Raw genomic sequence first — 21,136 nt, forward strand, 5'->3', positions numbered from 1 at the left:
CCTTGTCAATATTGCATTCAAGAGTCGGACCGCCTCATCGTAAATTTCGTTACCTCCCCCTAATAAAGGCCCAGAAGGAAAGGAGCAGAGCCAGGTGCAGAAGATAGGAAAGCGGGATAAGAGATGTTTGTGGGTTGTAAATGGGCAAGGCTACCGGCTTCGGCCGCCTAATCATGATCGGGACAATGGACACGAGAACCAGTTCAGGTGGGCTGGCCTCGGGCAGAGGAGGCAGCCTTTGTCGAGTCATGTAGCTACAGCGTGATCTGGTTTAAGGTGCACGTGTCATGAAAGAGGTGAATCTCCGGCTAAGGCTACGTGTCCTTAATCGAAATGAAGTGATCAGAGGTTATTGCGTATGTGAGGGCAAGAAACACAAAATGGCGGCCATGATCTAAGATGGATGCCGTGGGTAGATCAGAAATGTGTTCATAACAGGAGTGCTCTTGTTCGTATCGTAGCGAAAACACCAGGGTATGCTAAATGGATCATTTGCGGTTCGCTGATACCAATATTATGTATTTCCGACAATATTGAAAACACGGGTTCAAATCGTCACGGAACCTCAGACCCTCCTTTTGCCCTTACATAGGCAATTACTCAGTCTATGTCAGAGTCTAGTTCTATACTCATCAGGTCAGTGACATGCTGTTGTATCATCATCCTTTCTCGCGCCTTTTCTCCAACTGCAGGTGGTTTCCTAAAACAGGTTGTAGCACAAAGGCTACACAGAGCTGGACCACACTGGATAATCAGGCAGCATGAGAATAGGAATACTAAGATGACACCGATGACCATTAGAACCTTCCATCCCCACGCTGAGATCAGAGTCCAAAACCACTCCATAAAGGACCAGTTTCCCTCGTCTACGTGTATAGAGTCGGAAATCTTGTGTAGCTTAGAGATCGCCTCATAGACTGTTGGAGCATTATTAGGAATAAAGACACAGCAGCTCGATTGGATCATTCTGCATACCCCACCTCGGTCTGCAAGGATAACGTCTAGAACCATACGATTCTGCAACGTCATGAGTCTATCCGCCTGAAGCTCAGCTGTCAGATTACTAAGGGCACCAGCAGTTTCGGTAATAGTAGATTCAACTACCCGTGTTAGCTGACGTATATTTCTACTATTGGCCATAGGCCCCCAGAACGGAAGGAAGCCTTTGAAGAAGTCTCCAGCTTCCTGACCAGCAGTATCTTCCTTGCTGAAGACACCTCTCGCTACTCTGGTTCTGTGGTAATCAGATGAAGCAGTGTATGTTGGAGGCAACAATCGAGCAATATAGCATGAACCTGAAAAGTCAGCAGGTAACCATGTATATGCCCGGTCTCAACAGATGAAGTAGGTACCCCTAGCAGTAAGGAAGGCAGGGGAAGAGTTAGCCGGAAACACATAAGTTTCAACGCACTCGCTCCTCCCTAGCTGAGCTCTTGGATTTCTCCCATTACCTTGCAAACAGACCTGACCTCGGTGTGGTACGACCCAGATTGGAGTTGAGCTTTTACGCTTGCTTTCTCCTAAACTAAGGCGATATTCTGAAGTATTCCAACTTAAATACACTCGCAGTTCGTCTCTAGGGTATGGTGGAGTATTATTGACATCCTTGATCATGTCAATAATTCCCTGGACTAAAGCTTTGTTGGCAGAGTTATATTTAGTGGAACGTGGTGGACGTGGAGGATAGGTTTCAAGGGCATAAGCAAAGATGGTTTGAAGGGCCTGAAATGATCCATTGTAGCTGAAAGGCAAAACTAGATAGGGAATACCTTTATCCATAGTGTGGGGTATCAAGCCACACACCCAGCAGTCTGTAGTGTTAACTACCAGTTGGTGTTGGTGCAAGAGCTGTGCAAAAGTGTTGTTAATAAACTCTGAGCGTCGAGCTTGCTCATGTTCGGGAAACGAGTGAAAAGAGTGTATAGAGGAAACAGTAGTAATAGCAGGATCAAGGGGAGGTACTGTGGTTACTGGCACAAAAATCAAATTTATACTGAAAACAGTTCCACCCATCAACGTTATCAAAACAATTAGAAATGTAATGGCACATTGCGTCAAAAAGCATTTGTTATGAAGAATTCTGTAAAGTCTGTTTCTGCGAACGTAATTCACATTTTCTCGTTGCAGCGCAGGAAGCTCCATCTTCTACAATCCGCTCGCGACCACTGATGATGTGTACGTAGATGAAAATGCCTCTATCAGCCCTGGGAGTTCCCAGAACCAACAGAAAGATCGACCTTGTGTCAGACCCCTGCAAATCCAACTAGGCACACAGCCACGACCCTACGGCTACCCAGACGGCAAGGCAATTTTTAAAACAATAAAACAATAGCAAACTTCCTGGCTGAGGGCAAAAGTTCAATATTTCAAAAACATCATAGTATGCAGTTGCCTGCTTTATTTGTCCATATTACGGCTTCTTAAGTTATATCTCTGCTTCGCAGGTACTGTCTGATCGGCAAATAGTGTTTCACTGGTAGTTGTTGCAGTGTTCAAGTTCGCAGATGGCAGAGTTTCTTCTGATGCAGGAGACAAATGTTCAGTGTTCAAAGGAGTCTTTTCAGGAGGAGAGTCAGAGCTTGGAGTGTCAATGATTAATTCGGCATCGCTGAAAGGGATAAACTTTGGAGTTCTTTCAAATTCGGAGGAACCAATTCCCTTCTTCACCCAGTCGTCGTAAGGAAGCGGCAAAGGGACACGCTTAACATGGGACGCGTGCACCCAGTGCTTGCGTCCAGCCACACGAACTGCTGTCCTCGTTGTAAGAAGGATTTGGAAGGGGCCGACGAATCTCGGCTGAAGGTTCTTTGTCCTCGCGAAGTTCCTGATGACGACGAGGTCTCCCGGTTTCAGCTGATGCCCTGGACTCTCCGGAGGCTTTGGTAAAGCATCGAAAACCTGTTGATGAATAAGACTCAATTTAGCAGTCAAGTCGTATAGATAGTCTATCAACATAGGATATTCTAAAGAACTGAACTCTTTAGGCCTTGGCACACCCCAGATATTTGCCGGGCGGCCAAAAACGATTTCGTAAGGGCTAAGCCCTACTCTAGAATGTACAGTTGCTCTCGTTGATAAGGCCAAAGGAAGTGCGTCTGGCCACAGCTCCACCGATGCACCCACCACACAGCTCCACCGATGCACCCACCACCCAGCTCCACCGAGGCACCCACCACACAGCTCCACCGATGCACCCACCACACAGCTCCACCGATGCACCCACCACACAGCTTCAGCGACGCAGCCACCACACAGCTCCACCGACACAGCTCCACCGATGCACCCACCACACAGCTCCACCGATACACCCACCACACAGCTCCACCGACACAGCTCCACCGATGCACCCACCACACAGCTCCACCGATGCACCCAGCACACAGCTCTACCGAGGCACCCACCACACAGCTCCACAGATGCACCCACCACACAGCTCCACAGAAGCACCCACCACACTGCTCCACAGATGCACTCACCACACAGCTCCACAGAAGCACCCACCACACAGCTCCACCGATGCACCCACCACACAGCTCCACCGATGCACCCACCACCCAGCTCCATCGAGGCACCCACCACACAGCTCCACCGATGCACCCACCACACATCTCCACCGATGCACCCACCACACAGCTTCAGCAACGCAGCCACCACACAGCTCCACTGACACAGCTCCACCGATGCACCCACCACACAGCTCCACCGATACACCCACCACACAGCTCCACCGATACAGCTCCACCGATGCACCCACCACACAGCTCCACAGATGCACCCACCACACAGCTCCACCGATGCACCCAGCACACAGCTCTACCGAGGCACCCACCACACAGCTCCACAGATGCACCCACCACACAGCTCCACAGATGCACCCACCACACAGCTCCACAGATGCACCCACCACCCAGCTCCACCGATGCACCCACCACACAGCTCCACAGATGCACTCACCACACAGCTCCACAGATGCACCCACCACCAAGCTCCACTGATGCACCCACCACACAGCTCCACTGATGCACCCACCAACCAGGTCCAACGATGCACCCACCACACAGCTCCACTGATGCTCCAAATAAGCTCCACCAATGCACCCAGCACACAGCTCCACCAATGCACCCACTAAGCTCCACCGATGCACCCACCACACAGCTTCACCGATGCACCCACCACAGAGCTCCACTGAGGCAGCCACCACACAGCTCCACGGATGCACCCACCACACAGCTCCACCAATGCACCCACCACACAGCTCCACCGAGGCACTCACCACACAGCTCCACAGATGCACCCACCACACAGCTCCACAGATGCACCCACCACACACCTCCATGGATGCACCCACCACACAGATCCACAGATACACCCACCACCCAGCTCCACTGATGCACTAACCACACAGCTCCACAGATGCACCCACTACACAGCTCCACAGATGCACCCACCACCCAGCTCCACCAATGCACCCACCACACAGCTCCACTGAAGCACCCACCATTCAGCTCCACCGATGCACCCACCACACAGCTCCACCGACACAGCTCTACCGATGCACCCACCACACAGCTCCACCGATGCACCCACCACACATCTCCACTGATGCAACCACCACACAGCTCCACCAACACAGCTCCACTGATGCACCCACCACAGAGCTCCACAGGTACCCCCCCACACATCCACTGAAGCACCCAAGACACAGCTCCACCGAGGCACCCACCACACAGCTCCATCGAGGCACCTACCACACAGCTCCGACAATGCACCCACCACACAGTTCCAGCTATGCACCCACCACACAGCTCCACCAAGGCACCTATCACACAGCTCCACAGAGGCACCCACCACACAGCTCCACAGATGCACCCACAACACAGCTCCACCGAAGCACCCACCACACAGCTCCACCGATGCACCCAATACACATCTCCACCGATGCACCCACCACACAGCTCCACAGAGGCACCCAACACACAGCTCCACCGATGTACCCACCACACAGCTTCACCGATGCACCCACCACACACCTCCAGCAATGCAGACACCACACAGCTCCACCGACACAGCTCCACCAATGCACCCACCACACAGCTCCACCGATGCACCCACCACACAGCTCCACCGAGCCACCAACCCCACATCTCCACCGAGGCACCCACCACACAGCTCCATCCGAGGCACCCACCACACAGCTCCACCGAGGCACCCACCACACAGCTCCACCGAGGCATTCACCATACAGCTCCACCGATGCACCCACCAAACAGCTCCACAGATGCACCCACCACACAGCTCCACAGATGCACCCACCACACACCTCCACAGATGCACCCACCACACAGCTCCACAGATACACCCACCACCCAGCTCCACTGATGCAACAACCACACAGCTCCACAGATGCACCCACCACCCAGCTTCACCAATGCACCCACCACACAGCTCCACTGATGCACCCACCACCCAGCTCCACCGATGCACCCACTACACAGCTCCACCGACACAGCTCTACCGATGCACCCACCACACAGCTCCACTGATGCAACCACCACACAGCTCCACCGACACAGCTCCACCGATGCACCCCCCACACAGCTTCACTGATGCAACCGCCACACAGCTCCACCAACACAGCTCCACCGATGCACCCACCACAGAGCTCCGCAGATGACCCCACCACACAGCTCCACTGATGCACCCAAGACACAGCTCCACCGAGGCAACCACCACACAGCTCCACCGAGGCACCGACCACACAGCTCAGACGATGCACCCACCACAAAGCTCCACCTTGAGGTTCCGTGACGATTTGAACCCGTGTTTTCAATATTGTCGGAAATACATAATATTGGTATCAGTGAACCGCAAATGATCCATTTAGCATACCCTGGTGTTTTCGCTACGATACGAACAAGAGCACTCCTGTTATGAACACATTTCTGATCTACCCACGGCATCCATCTTAGATCATGGCCGCCATTTTGTGTTTCTTGCCCTCACATACGCAATAACCTCTGATCACTTCATTTCGATTAAGGACACGTAGCCTTAGCCGGAGATTCACCTCTTTCATGACACGTGCACCTTAAACCAGATCACGCTGTAGCTACATGACTCGACAAAGGCTGCCTCCTCTGCCCGAGGCCAGCCCACCTGAACTGGTTCTCGTGTCCATTGTCCCGATCATGATTAGGCGGCCGAAGCCGGTAGCCTTGCCCATTTACAACCCACAAACATCTCTTATCCCGCTTTCCTATCTTCTGCACCTGGCTCTGCTCCTTTCCTTCTGGGCCTTTATTAGGGGGAGGTAACGAAATTTACGATGAGGCGGTCCGACTCTTGAATGCAATATTGACAAGGGATTGTGATGAACTAGTGGGAAGCCCTCTCCGTAGATGTTTTGTATCAGATTTTATCAATGGTTCCTGTGTACACCAAATATTTATTGACTGTGACACAAAGGTTTTGGGAATGTACTAACATGTGAAGAATTCGCCTGAAGGCCAAAAACTAGTATATAAGGAGCAACCCTCTTTGTACAAATTGAACAGGCTCCTAGACACTGCCCATGCGTGGTTTCTGTGACTTCTGTGTCCCTGCAGTAATAAACCTTTGGTCTTTGACGCCACCATCGAGAAGCCCGTGTTTCTGTTCATTTGCGCACCAAGGCAGGTGGAACTCCGGGGTCTTTGGGTGTTGTTCCCTGACACCTCTGGACGGAACCAAAAAGTCCAGAACTCCAATTGGCGCCCCACGTGGGGCGACGTCATTCGGTACCGGTCCAAAAGCCTGAAGAGTTCGAGAAGCTTCGTGTGAAGATTCCTGAGGGAGGCGCCCCACTTCATCGATCCCGGCATATCGCAAAAGTGGCCCGAAGTTCTCTTCCACGAGGGTTCCCGTACAGGACGGCTGCAGTGGGCCGTTGCCTTGACCGTCGCCCTGTCTTGGACCCGAGGTGCAGCCCTTAGTACAGCGAAACGTGACGGGTTTCTCCTTGGTGACGTCTTTAGTGCCTCAGTTAAGTATTTAGTGGTTGCTAGTTGGTCACTTCGTAAGGGTTGTTAATCTTTTTGGTTCTTAGTTTGGTTTGGTTTCGTAGGATTATCATTGGTTGTTCTGGTCACGATAATCTATTTGGTTCAGTTTGGGTATCGATACATTAGTTTGGTTTTGGTAGGCCTAAGTTCTTGGTTCAAGTGCACATATTTGTTTTGTGTTTTGTTTGTTTTGTGTTCCGGACTGAAAATGGTAAGTCGGAGAAATTGTATGTTGTCGTGCTTCAGTTGTAACAGTGACTCACGATTGGAGGACTCATGTCTGGTTCCTCCGATTGGGACTCCCCTATATGACTTATATTGTAAACATGGTGTGGGTCCTATATCCTATAATGAGGTGTGGGTCCGCTACACCAACAAAGACGGTGTCCTTAGTTGGCCACTGCATGGTAGTTTTGAACCCGAAATTCTTGATAATTTAGAAGCGAAATTGTTTAGGAAGAAAGCCCGGCCGGCAATGTTTGATTCTTTCCGTTACTGGCGAAAAGAATCCAAACAGAGAGAAATGAAGAAATTTAAGAAAGAACAGAAAGAGAAAGAAGAGTTGACTCTAGAGCAAGCAACTAAGCAGCTGCAAGATAGCGAGTGCGAGAAGGCTATAGAGGTGGCCATTAGAGAGCATAATTTAGCGATCGACAAGTGCTACCCTGCCTTGCCATCGAAAACGGCTAAGATACTAGAGGATTCAGAAAACGATCCTCTTTTGTCTTATCTGTTACGGTCACCTCCACCGTATGCACAAGGTGCTACGGCTCCACTTGTACCGAACATCCAATTGCCGGTTGCTGGACAACCTGGTATTCCTGCTCCTGCTCCTCAGAATCAAGTTCCTGTACCTCCTGTGGTTAATGTGAATGTTCCTACGGCTCCTCCTCTTCCTGGATTGCCGACTTCTATACCTGTATCTGTCTCGCTTACACCTACTACTTCACAAACTATTTTTCTCGATACTTCTACTGCCTCGCTATCTGTTCCTACCTCGAAACAATTTAACCAGTGCACATCCCTACTCGTAACTATTATCCAGTACAATCAGTTCAGTACTTCGGTTCTTTTCCAGTCCACACAGTTATTTAGATAGCACAGAGTCCATTGGTTGTTAACGTTCTTATTTATTGATTATTCTTGCCACATCGTCACAGCCGACGCGCGTTTCGCCCTCCACGGGCTTTTTCAAGGCTGCAAATTAGTATACAAATACATACAATCAGTAAAACTCATAGTTACAAAGCCACCTTTACACATCCGTACTTAGTCAACTCCAACCCTTGTTTTCCTCCATTTCCATTTGGAGCTACTAACGTATATCAATATCATTTTTCAGATCTTGAATTCATATTGTAACTCACTACACAATTGCTTAATCAATCTGGTATGCTTGATGTCATATAGCAAGTTGAGTATATCCAATTATTGTGGCCATCTTTCTTCACATGGTTATACTATGCTGGCATTATTCATGCATTTCTGAGTTATCCCTACAACACCTGTCTCTCAAGTTGGCCACCACTTCTGCCTCAGTGTCTTTTATTCAAATGCATGTATCAGTGCCCATACTAGCCACATTTTTATCCAATTATACCCATGGAAACTCTCAACTTAATGAATTCCACTTACCAGAAGAGTATAGTATGGTGAGTGGCGTATTTGCGTATAATTCAATAAAAACCGTAAAATTCCTTTGTCATTAGTCCTATAAAACCAAACAGTACCGGTATTTAGAAAAGATTTTGTACATTTGTGTGATACATCTTACTACTTAATATTTTAGTGACAGATCCCAGTCGACCGGCTTACCTTAAAAGCCTGTGATCATGGAAGTGAGAATTATTCTTTTGTATTCTTGTACTTCACTATTCTTTTAGTCACTCAGTAGTCTGGTATTTAATAAAGCACTGCAGGAGCCATAATAAGTTCCATCTGAAATAATAAACCAATCTTATTTTAGTTGTTTAGTGGGGAAAGTCCAGGCATTCTATACAGGTCTGTTGTATTTCCAAATGTATGCCTCATTATGTTGCCCCCGAAATGCAACCAATTTTCACCACATTTCCAAATACCGGTCCAAACCCTGTTTAAAAATACGTCCATGATACTACGCGTTATTTCTCTAGCAGCAGTATGCAACAACGATTTCATACTGTTCATTACCACATCAATCTTAGTGGTGTCCCATCATCTATTAAAGCTGCCCCTCGTAGTGCATATATCTCTTCTAGAGCTGACTTGTATTCCTTAAAATTGTATAAAATAACGGGCACCCCTCGTGTTTCCAATCGATATGGGTGCGCACTCCTCATCCGGTTATTTCTTTTTTCACTTAATTAAACAACCAGAAACAAATAAAGACACGTCAGACCGGGTGCATCTGTACATCGCACCTTCCAAATTAATTAAACCCAGTCTCTATTGTGCGCCAAGGCACAATTGTCTCCATCATGTTTTAAACTGTCAAGTGCTATCCCCGAACCCATTTTTAAACTTACCGCCATCGCGAAGACCGGTCGCGTCTCAGCAAGGCGTCTCTCTTCCTCGTTCATCTAGCAGGAAGCGACTACGTCCTCCTGGCCCGCCCTTTACATTAGTCAAAGAGAAAGGACTAGGCCCGCCATCTAGTGTCAATACTCACTCAGGAGAAAGTAGTGGCCATCTTGGAATTTTTATGTCTCAATATACTGCACGAGCAAAGGGCAAAAACTGTTTGTCTCATCCTATTTATACATTTTATGCATCAATTTCAAACGCATTATCACATGCATATACATAACATCAATGTAATTGCTATGGGCACATTTGATTAATAAGATTTACTTTGTTTTTCCTCGATGCTGATGAAGCCAATCTGTATATGTAATCATAGAAACTCACACATCTCTTTATCCATATTTGCTCCCTTTTCCACTGCTCTCAAAGAGATGATCCATTTACTTTCCAACTTTCGTAAATGCTGTTCACGATTACCACCCCTATTCCCTGTCCTCACAACCTCTATGCCATGAAATCTGATTTTGTGTAAGTCATTTGGCTGATGCGCCAAATTAAAATGTACCGCCAAAGGGTATTGGGCATTGTTGTTCCGCATCGCCCTAACGTGCTCCTGTATTCTTTCTTTTAATGGCCTTATTGTACTACCTACATATATCCAGTTACATATACATTTTATGCAATATACCGTATACGTGGTATTGCAGTTGATGAAGTTTTGTATCTTGTGTAATCTGGGACTATTGTACCTGAACTCCGTTATTTTGTTTAATGCAAAACAACAAATGCAGCAATTACCACATTTGAAGAATCCTTTTGGTGATGCGGGCATCCAATTTTGTCCCTTTGGCGGTGGGATGTAACTTGGACACAGTTCTTGTCTTAAAGTTCTCCCTCTACTCCAGGTGACCGATGGTTTTGTTCCCACCTTGTTGTGCAGGCTGGGATCCTCCAATAATAAATGCCAGTTTCTATTCAGTATCTTGTATATATCTGTACTAGCAGTACTATACGGAGTAATAAACCTTATCTTTCCTTTTGTCTTGCCTCGTTTGCGTGATTTGTTTACAATCAGTGAGTTTCTATTTATTTTATCAATTCTATTTCTTGCTTTAGTTACTATTTCCTTGCTGTAACCCCTGGATAAAAATCTCCTCTCCACTGATTCAAGTTCTGTCTCTAGTCTTTCCTGATCGCTACAGTTTCTTTTAGTTCTTAGCATTTCCCCAAAAGGGATTGCATTGATCTGCGAACTGGGATGTGCACTTTGTGCATGTAGCAAAGAGTTACATGCTGTGTCCTTTCTGTAGGGGACAGCATGCAATCTGCTGTTCTTAACCACAATGGTAATATCCAGAAAATTTATCTTGGACACACTTTCCTCTTTCGTGAATTTCAGATTAAAAGGATTGTCGTTTAAGAAGTCAAAAAACATGTCTAGCTCCTCCTTGTTGCCCGCCCAAAACATCAACAGGTCATCTATGTACCGGCCCAGGTATAAGATGTTTTCTGTCAGCCTATTTGGACATTTTCTCCATATGTGGATCAATTCAAAGTAACCCATATATAGGTTTGCTAGGGAAGGGGAAAATTTTGCCCCCATGGCTACCCCCCTAATCTGGCGAAACCATTCCCCATTGTGCAGAAATACATTGTTAGCTAATACCAATTCAATCATTGATATCAACATATTTGAGTGGGCATAGGTCTCAATGGGTCTGCTCTCTAAGAAGTGACGTACCGCTAATAATCCCTTATCACAGGGAATGCTCGTATATAGAGAGCACACATCCAAGGTGACCAGCATATGGCCCTCCACCCAGTCAACATCTGCGATTTTATTCAATACATCCCTAGTGTCTCTAATATATGTCGGTAAGTTCACAACCAACGGCTGTAAGAACAGATCTATATATTCCGAGATTTTTTCGGTTGGTGATCCAATTCCTGCTATAATAGGTCTACCCGGAGGAAAATCAGATTTTTTATGAACCTTGGGCAGACAATATATGCAAGGATATGTTGGATTATCATTATAAAGGTATTTGAATTCCGTTTCTGAGATTAGACACTCATCTTTCCAGTTTTTAAGCTGATCAAAGATTATTATCTTTGTCTCCTTTATGGGGTTACAGCTTAACTTAGTGTATGTGCTTATGTCACCTAGTTGTTTATCAATTTCACCGATATACTCCTTGCGGTTCATCAGCACAATATTCCCTCCCTTGTCCGCCTCCCGGATGACAAGGGAGTCCTTCTTCTTTAGATTTGTCACTGCCTTACGTTCTTTCTCAGAAATGTTTTGGGTTCTATATCTATATGTACTTAAGTATTTATCCTCTAATGCATATAGCTCCTGTGTCACATTTTGTTGAAACCTGTCTAAATTGTTATTGCCCTGTAACTGTGGTGTGAATCTTGACTTCATTCTCAGGCCACTGTTGATTTCAGTGTATGTATCCAGAGATAGGCTCGTTGCTACGGATTCCATACTTTCCATACCATCCTCTGCATTAATGCTTACTAGTAAGTGCGTGTCTCTAATGTCCCTAATAGAGGGATTGGAGCTATTCATGTATACATTAGGTACCTCGTTTGCTCTCTGTGGTCTGTCAGCAAAATATTTCAACAATTTAATATTTCTAATAAACTTAAAACAACTGATATGAAAAGAAGTGAAATCTGGAATATTACTAGGACAGAAACCCAATCCTTTGCTCAATATGTTTATTTCTGGTTGCGTCAATTCATGATCTGAAAGGTTCACAATGGCAATTTCATTACAGGTTTCAGTTTGTTCGTTTACATTCTTTGATTGCGGGTCACTGACCTTGTTGCGACACCCGCTCTTCCCCTTTCTTCCTGATCTCTTGTTCCCCCTCCTTGTCCTTTTGCGTCTTTCTTGAATGTCTCCTTGTTTCCCTGTCTGAACCGCTGCAATTCTAAAAAAAAAAAGGGATCTTGTACGGGGCCTTGTGCACCTCCCTCTGGGCCTGCGGAGTCAATGCTTGTCAAGCTACTGATGCTTGTGATGTCGGACATGCTACTGCTACCCGCTGTCTGTGAAGTTGTCTCTGAACCAGTTCGATTGTTGGGTGGTTTAATATTATCGAACTTTTCTTGCGAAGGTATAAACCCTTCCACATCTATAGTCCCTTTCATCCCTTTTTATTTTCTGGCATTTTTTATCCCTTAGATAAATCTGATGTTTCTGGAGTTGTTCCTTAAGTACCGCCCAGTTTTTATCTGCCACTTCTGGTAAGCCCATATCCTTGATCTCCTTTTCTAAATTTGCAATCTCCAATAACAGTTCTGTTCCTACCTCTACTGTGTTTTCTACGTCTGCGAGTGTGTTAACTCCACTTTCTGTACGTCGAAGAATCACTGATTCTGTTACTAATATGCTGTCTCCTTTCTATAAAACTTTGATTAAGACTCCTACTTCTGACTCTGTTCAGAGACGTAGTCAGCATCCAAGCATTGAGGAACGGGGAATTTTAGATTCCACGGCTCTCAGATGGATTTCGAAGAGTAGGAGATATAGTACGAGAGATGTACTAGAAACATTTATGCAGTGGAAGGAACCAACGCAACGGTACGTCTTTGATGAGATGTGCTCGTTGTTACGTGATGAAATAGACGAAAATGATATTGAATCGAATTTAGAAGACTTGATTAAGGTTCAGAAACAGTTTGCTGCTGGTATGATAGTGGGTGAAAATATAGAAGAAGCAATGGAACTGATCTTAAGTTTTAGGAATGATCCATCTCTTCGTTCACCGAGAGATTTAGAGAAAGGTAAGACGAAACTGAGTCGCCAATATCCAATGAGGGAGGTTCCTCCAATTTGGCGCGAAGCAGTGGCAGCTGATAATAATGCTGGTATTGCAGCTGTTCCAGCACAGTTCCAAAGAGTGTGGATACACATTCCGTGGAAGCGAGCTGAAGTGCTAGCAGTGAAACAGGCCTTACCAGATCCACGTAAGAATCCTGCTGGATATTACAAGGAACTAACACAGACAGTTGAGGCTTGTATAATGAACTTAGCAGACATTGATATGTTATTTGGGAATGTAGTTCCTCAACCAGTCTGGGCTAAAATTCGTAGAGAGGATCATCAAGTAGCCTTAGGTGGTGATTGGGCGGCTATCACTGCAGCGGATGGTCAGCAGACGGGTGGTGCAAAACCTGAACCCCTAATTGCTAATCTTCCAGGTAGGATAATTGACTTAATGAAGACTCTGATGCCTGCATTGCGTGTTAATTGGGACAAGTTATCCGCATGCAAGCAAAAGAAAGACGAAAGTGTCTCCGACTTCTTCACGAGGTTCGAAGAGACTTTTGTAGATCATAGTGGTCAGGACATGAGCACAGAAGGAGGACAGAGACTGTTTGTCGATAAATTCGTGCATAATTTGTTACCTGAATTTTGTAATAAATTAAAAGATTCAGAGAGTGCGTGGGCTGTTTCTACAACTGCGCAAATACTTGCGACTGCACAGTACTACGAAAATAGGGATAAAGAGGAAAAGGAGAAATCAGAAAAGAAAACGAAAGATTTAAAGACTAAGGTTCTTTTGCAACAGGCGTATCCGCCTCGCACGAATCAGTCTAATATGCAACAGGGTTCGTATCAGAGGACAGATTATAGTTCAACGAGGCCTCAATATCAGTGGAACCAGTGTGCGTATTGTAAGAAAGAGGGTCACTACAAGAATGAGTGTCCGATTTTAGCGCAAAATAATACGGCAGCAGCTCAGAGAGGTCGTGGTGGTTTTGTGCAGAATTCTAGAGGTCGAGGGCGAGGTGCTATGCCTCCACAGACGAATGATCGCCCTTCCAATCACTTTGATCAGAGAAATGGACAGCCTGCCCAGCAAAATAGATCTCAACAGTATCTTGTTGAAGACTATTGTGAAGTGGATGAGGGATTTCAGCAAAATGGGTACTAGGACAGCCATGGACAGAGAGAGGGAGTAGTATCAGTTCCAGTAGATCAGAGTGGGCCTTATGTCGCAGTAGCAACATCAGGTGTAGTCGAACCGTTTCTGTTGGATACTGGTGCCGCAAAAAGTTCTATCATCCATGCGAAACTCCCTGGCGCACCTTTGTCTGGCTCAACGAATGTTTCTGTAGGTTTTTCAGGCGCCCCTGTTTACAACCCTATATCTGGCCCTTTGTCTATTTCTGTTGGACCATGTCAATTGAAAGCACCCTTGATTTTGACGACGGGTTGTAATGAAAACCTGCTTGGTTTAGATTTGTTAAAACGACTATATGCGACATTGTACTGTTCTCCGGAAGGGGTACAGCTTACATTTGGTAAAAGAATCACCTCTCCGATGTACTTGTCAATGGATGCACTTCCACCAGAGCTGCGTTCACTCCCTGATTCTCTTTGGGCGACTGGTCCTAATGATGTAGGCCTTTTAGAAATACCACCATATGTAGTCACTTTGAAAGCAAATGTAAAATTTCCAAGAATTCCTCAATACAAAATATCTAGTGAAGGAGAGCGTGCACTTTTATTGATTGTGCAAGACTTGATTAAGAAAGGTGTGGTTGAAGAAACTAGAGGAAATGTTTGTAATAGTCCTGTACTACCGATTTTGAAACGAACTGATCCTACAAAACCTCCAGTGTACAGGTTTGTCATAGACCTTAGAGAAGTTAATAAGATTGTGGTTCCGCAGTTTCCTGTGGTTCCCGACATTACTGCCTTGTTAACATTGATTCCTGCTACAGCCACTTGGTTCTCAGTCATCGACTTGAAGAATGCCTTTTTCAGCATTCCGATAGCCGAAGAAAGTAGAGATATTTTCGGCTTCTGTTTAGGAGGTCGCAGTTTCAGATTTAAACGCGCTCCACAGGGCTACTGTGAGAGCCCATCTATTTACAGTCAAGCATTAAAAAGCCAGTTAGACTCCTTTGTCCTTCCTCCAGGTTCTGCTCTAGTACAGTATGTAGATGATCTTCTAGTGGCTGCCGATGACAAGGAAACTTGCAAAGCAGCTACAGTTTCGTTATTACATCACTTGTCTAATTTGAATCACAAGGTATCACCTTCTAAGATGCAATACTGCTGCCAAGAAGTGACCTACCTAGGTCATCCCTTGTCAAAGGAGGGAAGAAAGTTGACCCCAGAGAGAATAAAAGCAATTACGCAAATGAGTGTTCCACGCACACAGAGAGAAGTACGTGCCTTTTTAGGTATTACCTCTTACTGTAGGCAGTGGATTCCAAATTTTTCCCTTTTAGCGAAGCCATTGGTAGCTTTGACTGGAAAAAATGTTCCGAGTCCGGTGCCATGGTCTGATGAATGTCGAGAGAGTTTTACTGAATTACGAAAAGCCTTGTGTTCAGCTCCTGTATTGGGTACACCCGATTACAGTAAGCCATTCACGCTCTACGTTCACGAGAGAGAAGGTTGCGCGTTGAGTGTTCTGACACAGAAATTTGGTGATAAACAACGCCCGTGTGCGTATTTTTCATCAACATTAGATCCGGTAGCTAGAGCGTTACCTAGTTGTTTGAGAGCTACAGCGGCAGCTGCGGCTTCCATTCGACAATCTGCTGGTTTGGTGATGAACAACATGCTAGTGGTCATGGTTCCTCATGCAGTGGACACACTCATGAACCGAACCAAGACACAACACCTTACTAGTGCGAGACTATCTGGTTATGAGCTGACATTACTAGCGAGTCATATTCAGATCAAAAGATGTAATGTATTGAATCCAGCAACGCTGTTGCCGGCTAATCAAGAGTCGAGTGATTCCGAGCCACATGATTGTTGTTTTAAAACGGAGGAAGAGACAAAAGGACGTATTGACTTGAGAGATACTCCATTATCAGATCCAGATGGTACGCTGTATGTGGACGGATCTTGTTTTAAATTGGAAAATGGTGATGTGACTGCTGCCTATGCAGTAACGACTTTGAAAACGATTGTGGAGACTGCAAGAGTGAGTCAGAATTCTGCCCAAGCTGCAGAATTAATAGCTCTAACGAGAGCGTGTGTTTTAGCTAAGGGAAAGAGAGTGAATGTTTTTACAGATAGTCAGTACGCATTTGGTGTGGCCCATAGTTTCGGCCGTTTGTGGAAAGAAAGAGGTTTCATTACGTCCCATGGGACTAAGATTCAACATGGTCAGCTAGTTAACGACTTGTTGGAATCTCTAACCTTGCCGACTGAAGTTGCGATTGTGAAGTGCAGTGCTCATAAAGCAATTACGGACGATGTTGGTCGTGGGAATGCTTTTGCTGATGAAACTGCTAAACAGACAGCTAGAGACATGATGAGCAGAATGTATGTTGCAACGTCTGCAAGATGGATCGCTGAGTTTGGAATGTGTGAGGATACTATGGAAAGTGTGAAAGAGATTCAGAAGGAAGCAACTGAGGAAGAGAAACGAGTATGGAGAGAAAGTACGGGCAAGTTGGACTCGAATGGATGTTGGATTGATTTGACAGAACAGCAGCGTTGGATGTTGCCTGATGCGTATGTGCTTGCAGTGGTGAGCTGTATGGTGGGTGCATCGGTGGAGCTGTGTGGTGGGTGCCTCAGTGGAGCTGGGTGGTGGGTGCATCGGTGGAGCTGTGTGGTGGGTGCATCGGTGGAGCTGTGTGGTGGGTGCTTCTGTGGAGCTGTGTGGTGAGTGCATCTGTGGAGCAGTGTGGTGGGTGCTTCTGTGGAGCTGTGTGGTGGGTGCATCTGTTGAGCTGTGTGGTGGGTGCTTCAGTGGAGCTGTGTGGTGGGTGCATAGGTGGAGCTGTGTGGTGGGTGCATCAGTGGAGCTGTGTGGTAGGTGCCTCGGTGGAGCTGTGTGGTGGGAGCCTCGGTGGAGCTGTGTGGTGGGTGCATCAGTGGAGCTGTGTGGTGGGGCATCTGTGGAGCTCTGTGGTCGATGCATCAGTGGAGCTGTGTCGGTGGAGCTGTGTGGTGGTTGCATCAGTGGAGCTGTGTGGTGGGTGCATCGGTGGAGCTGTGTTGGTGGAGCTGTGTGGTGGTTGCATCAGTGGAGCTGTGTGGTGGGTGCATCGGTGGAGCTGTGTGGTGGGTGCCTCGGTGGAGCTGCGTGGTGGGTGCCTCAGTGGAGCTGTGTGGTGGGTGCCTCATGGAGCTGTTTGGAGGGTGCCTCTGTAGATCTGAGTGGTTGGTGCATCGGTGGAGTTATGTGGGGGGGCATCTGTGGAGCTGTGTGGTGGGTGCATCTGTGGAGCTGTGTGGTGGGAGCATCGGTGGAGCTGTATGGTGGGTGCCTTGGTGCAGCTGTGTGGTGGGTGCCTCGGTGGAGCTGTGTGGTGGGTGCCTTGGTGGAGCTGTGTGGTAGGTGCCTCGGTGGAGATGTGTGGTGGGTGGCTCGGTGGAGCTGTGTGTAAGCATGGACGAATTTTGCGGATCTCGCGTTCGCGAATTTTGCGGATTTGCAGATTCGCAATCCGCAAAATCCGCGAATTCCCGCGAATTTGCGGATTTTTTTTTTGTGTGTTCGCCCGTGTTTCTGCCAGTTCGCGAGGGTTTTTACAATTTCGCAATTTGCGAACTTACCTGTCGGGTCGCAAGTTTTGCGAACTTGTTGTTTCTACGTGTCCAGCCTGTTTGGGACACTCTTCTTCATCACTGCCACTCTCTGTCACCACTGCCACTCTCTGACTACTCATGCCACCCTCTGGCCCACCCATGCCACCCTCTGTTTCATCACCACACCCTCTGGTTGTCCAGTGTACATTATTTTCGGCAAAGCAAAGCACACCTTCCCTGCCTCAAGTGACCTGAATTAATTTGGGGCTGATTAATGTGTCACAGAATATTTTTTTAGCTGGCACCTGCTTCCTTAGTGCGCCCTGATTAGTGATCTTTTGCACTTGCTAAGTGCTTTCATTGTTGCAAAATTAGTTACAACACCTGCCCTGCCCCAACTGACAATAATGAATTAGGGGCTGATTAATGGATTTTAACTTCCAGCCTGGCTCCTGCTTGTCTCCCTTAGCTGTAATTCAGGACCTTTGTGGCATATGTGTAACTATTCTGAGGTTCAGAGCAGGGTCACATAATAGTTTCAACTGGCAACTGAACTCTGGAGGGGCCCCTCAGGAAGCACTACAGGAAATGGCTACTAATGATGAGCCTGAACTTTTGAACCTGGTAAGTAGTTACTTTCAGTTTTGCTAAAATCGTATTTCTCCAATTTTGCACTTATTCGCGGGGCGCGAACTCACGCGAACTCACGCGAACAGTGCGAGCAAAATCCGCTGCTCGCGGATTTGCGGATTTTGCGGGAGATTCGCGAATCTCGCGGATTGCGAATTTCCCGAAAATCCGCGAGCGGAACGGATTTTCCGCCCATGCTTAGCTGTGTGGTGGGTTTATCCGTGGAGCTGTGTGGTTGGTGCATTGGTGGAGCTGTGTCGGTGGAGCTGCATGGTGTCTGCATCAATGGAGCTGTGTGGTGGGTGCATCGGTGTAGCTGTGTGGTGGGTACATCGGTAGAGCTGTGTGGTGGGTGCCTTGGTGGAGCTGTGTGGTGGGTGCATCACTGGAGCGGTGTGGTGGGTGCATCGGTGAAGCTGTGTGGTGCGTGCTTCGGTGGAGCTGTGTTGTGGGTGCATCTGTAGAGCTGTGTGATGGGTGCCTTGGTGGAGCTGTGTGGTGGGTGCATAGGTGGAGCTGTGTGGTGCGTGCATCGTCTGAGCTGTGTGGTAGGTGCCTCGGTGGAGCTGTGTGGTGGGTGCCTCGGTGGAGCTGTGTCGGTGGAGCTGTGTGGTGGGTGCATCGATGGAGCTGGGTGGTGGGTGCATCAGTGGAGCTGTGTGGTGGGTGTATCAGTGGAGCTGGGTGGTGGGTGCATCTGTGGAGCTGTGAGGTGGTTGCATATGTGGAGCTGTGTGGTGGGTGCATCAGTGGAGCTATGTGGTGGGTGCATCTGTGGAGCTGTGTGGTGTGTGCAACTGTGGATCTGTGTGGTGGGTGCCTTGGTGGAGCTGTGTGGTGGGTGCATCGGTGGGGCTGTGTGGTGGGTGCATCGGTGGAACTGTGTGGTGGGTGCATCGGTAGAGCTGTGTGGTGGGTGCATCAGTGGAGCTGTGTAGGTGGAGCTGTGTGGTGGGTGCCTTGGTGGAGCTGTATGGTGGGTGTCTCAGTGGAGCTGTGTGGTGGGTGCATCGGTGGAGCTGTGTGGTGGGTGCCTCGGTGGAGCTGTGTGGGGGTGCATTGTTGGAGCTGTGTCGGTGAAGCTGTGTGGTGGCTGCATCGCTGGAGCTGTGTGGTGGGTGCATCTGTGGAGCTGTATGGTGGGTGCCTCAGTGGAGCTCTGTTGTGGGTGCATTGGTGAAGCTGTGCGGTGGGTGCATCGGTGGAGCTTAGTGGGTGCATTGGTGGAGCCGTGTGCCAGGTGCATTGGTGGGGCTTAGTTGGAGCATCAGTGGAGCTGTGTGGTGGGTGCATCGGTTGACCTGGTTGGTGGGTGCATCAGTGGAGCTGTGTGGTGGGTGCATCAGTGGAGCTGGGTGGTGGGTGCATCTGTGGAGCTGTGTGGTGAGTGCATCTGTTGAGCTGTGTGGTGGGTGCATCGGTGGAGCTGGGTGGTGGGTGCATCTGTGGAGCTGTGTGGTGGGTGCATCTGTGGAGCTGTGTGGTGGGTGCATCTGTGGAGCTGTGTGGTGGGTGCATCTGTGGAGCTGTGTGGTGGGTGCCTCGGTAGAGCTGTGTGCTGGGTGCATCGGTGGAGCTGTGTGGTGGGTGCATCGGTGGAGCTGTGTGGTGGGTGAATCGGTGGAGCTGTGTCGGTGGAGCTGTGTGGTGGGTGTATCGGTGGAGCTGTGTGGTGGGTGCATCGGTGGAGCTGTGTTGGTGGAGCTGTGTGCTGGCTGCGTCGCTGAAGCTGTGTGGTGGGTGCATCGGTGGAGCTGTGTGGTGGGTGCATCGGTGGAGCTTTGTGGTGGGTGCCTCGGTGGAGCTGGGTGGTGGGTGCATCGGTGGAGCTGTGTGGTGAGTGCATCGGTGGAGGTGTGTTGTGGGTGCTTCTGTAGGGTTGTGTGGTGAGTGCATCTGTGGAGCAGTGTGGTGGGTGCTTCTGTGGAGCTGTGTGGTGGGTGCATCTGTTGAGCTGTGTAGTGGGTGCATCTGTGGAGCTGTGTGGTTGGTGCATCAGTGGAGCTGGGTGGTGGGTGTATCTGTGGAGCTGTGTGGTGGGTGCATCTGTGGAGGTGTGTGGTGTGTGCATCTGTGGAGCTGTGTGGTGAGTGCCTCGGTGGAGCTGTGTGGTGGGTGCATTGGTGGAGCTGTGTGGTGGTTGCATCAGTGGAGCTGTGTGGTGGGTGCATCGGTAGAGCTGTGTCGGTGGAGCTGTGTGGTGGGTGCATCGGTGGAGCTGGGTGGTGGGTGCTTCAGTGGAGCTGTGTGGTGGGTGCATTGGTGGAGCTGGGTGGTGGGTGCATCTGTGGAGCTGTGTAGTGGGTGCATCTGTGGAGCTGTGTGGTTGGTGCATCAGTGGAGCTGGGTGGTGGGTGTATCTGTGGAGCTGTGAGGTGGGTGCATCTGTGGAGGTGTGTGGTGTGTGCATCTGTGGAGCTGTGTGGTGGGTGCATCTGTG

This window comes from Lissotriton vulgaris, chromosome 1_1 (genome assembly GCF_964263255.1).
Source record: "Lissotriton vulgaris chromosome 1_1, aLisVul1.2, whole genome shotgun sequence".
Lineage (NCBI taxonomy): Eukaryota > Metazoa > Chordata > Amphibia > Caudata > Salamandridae > Lissotriton > Lissotriton vulgaris.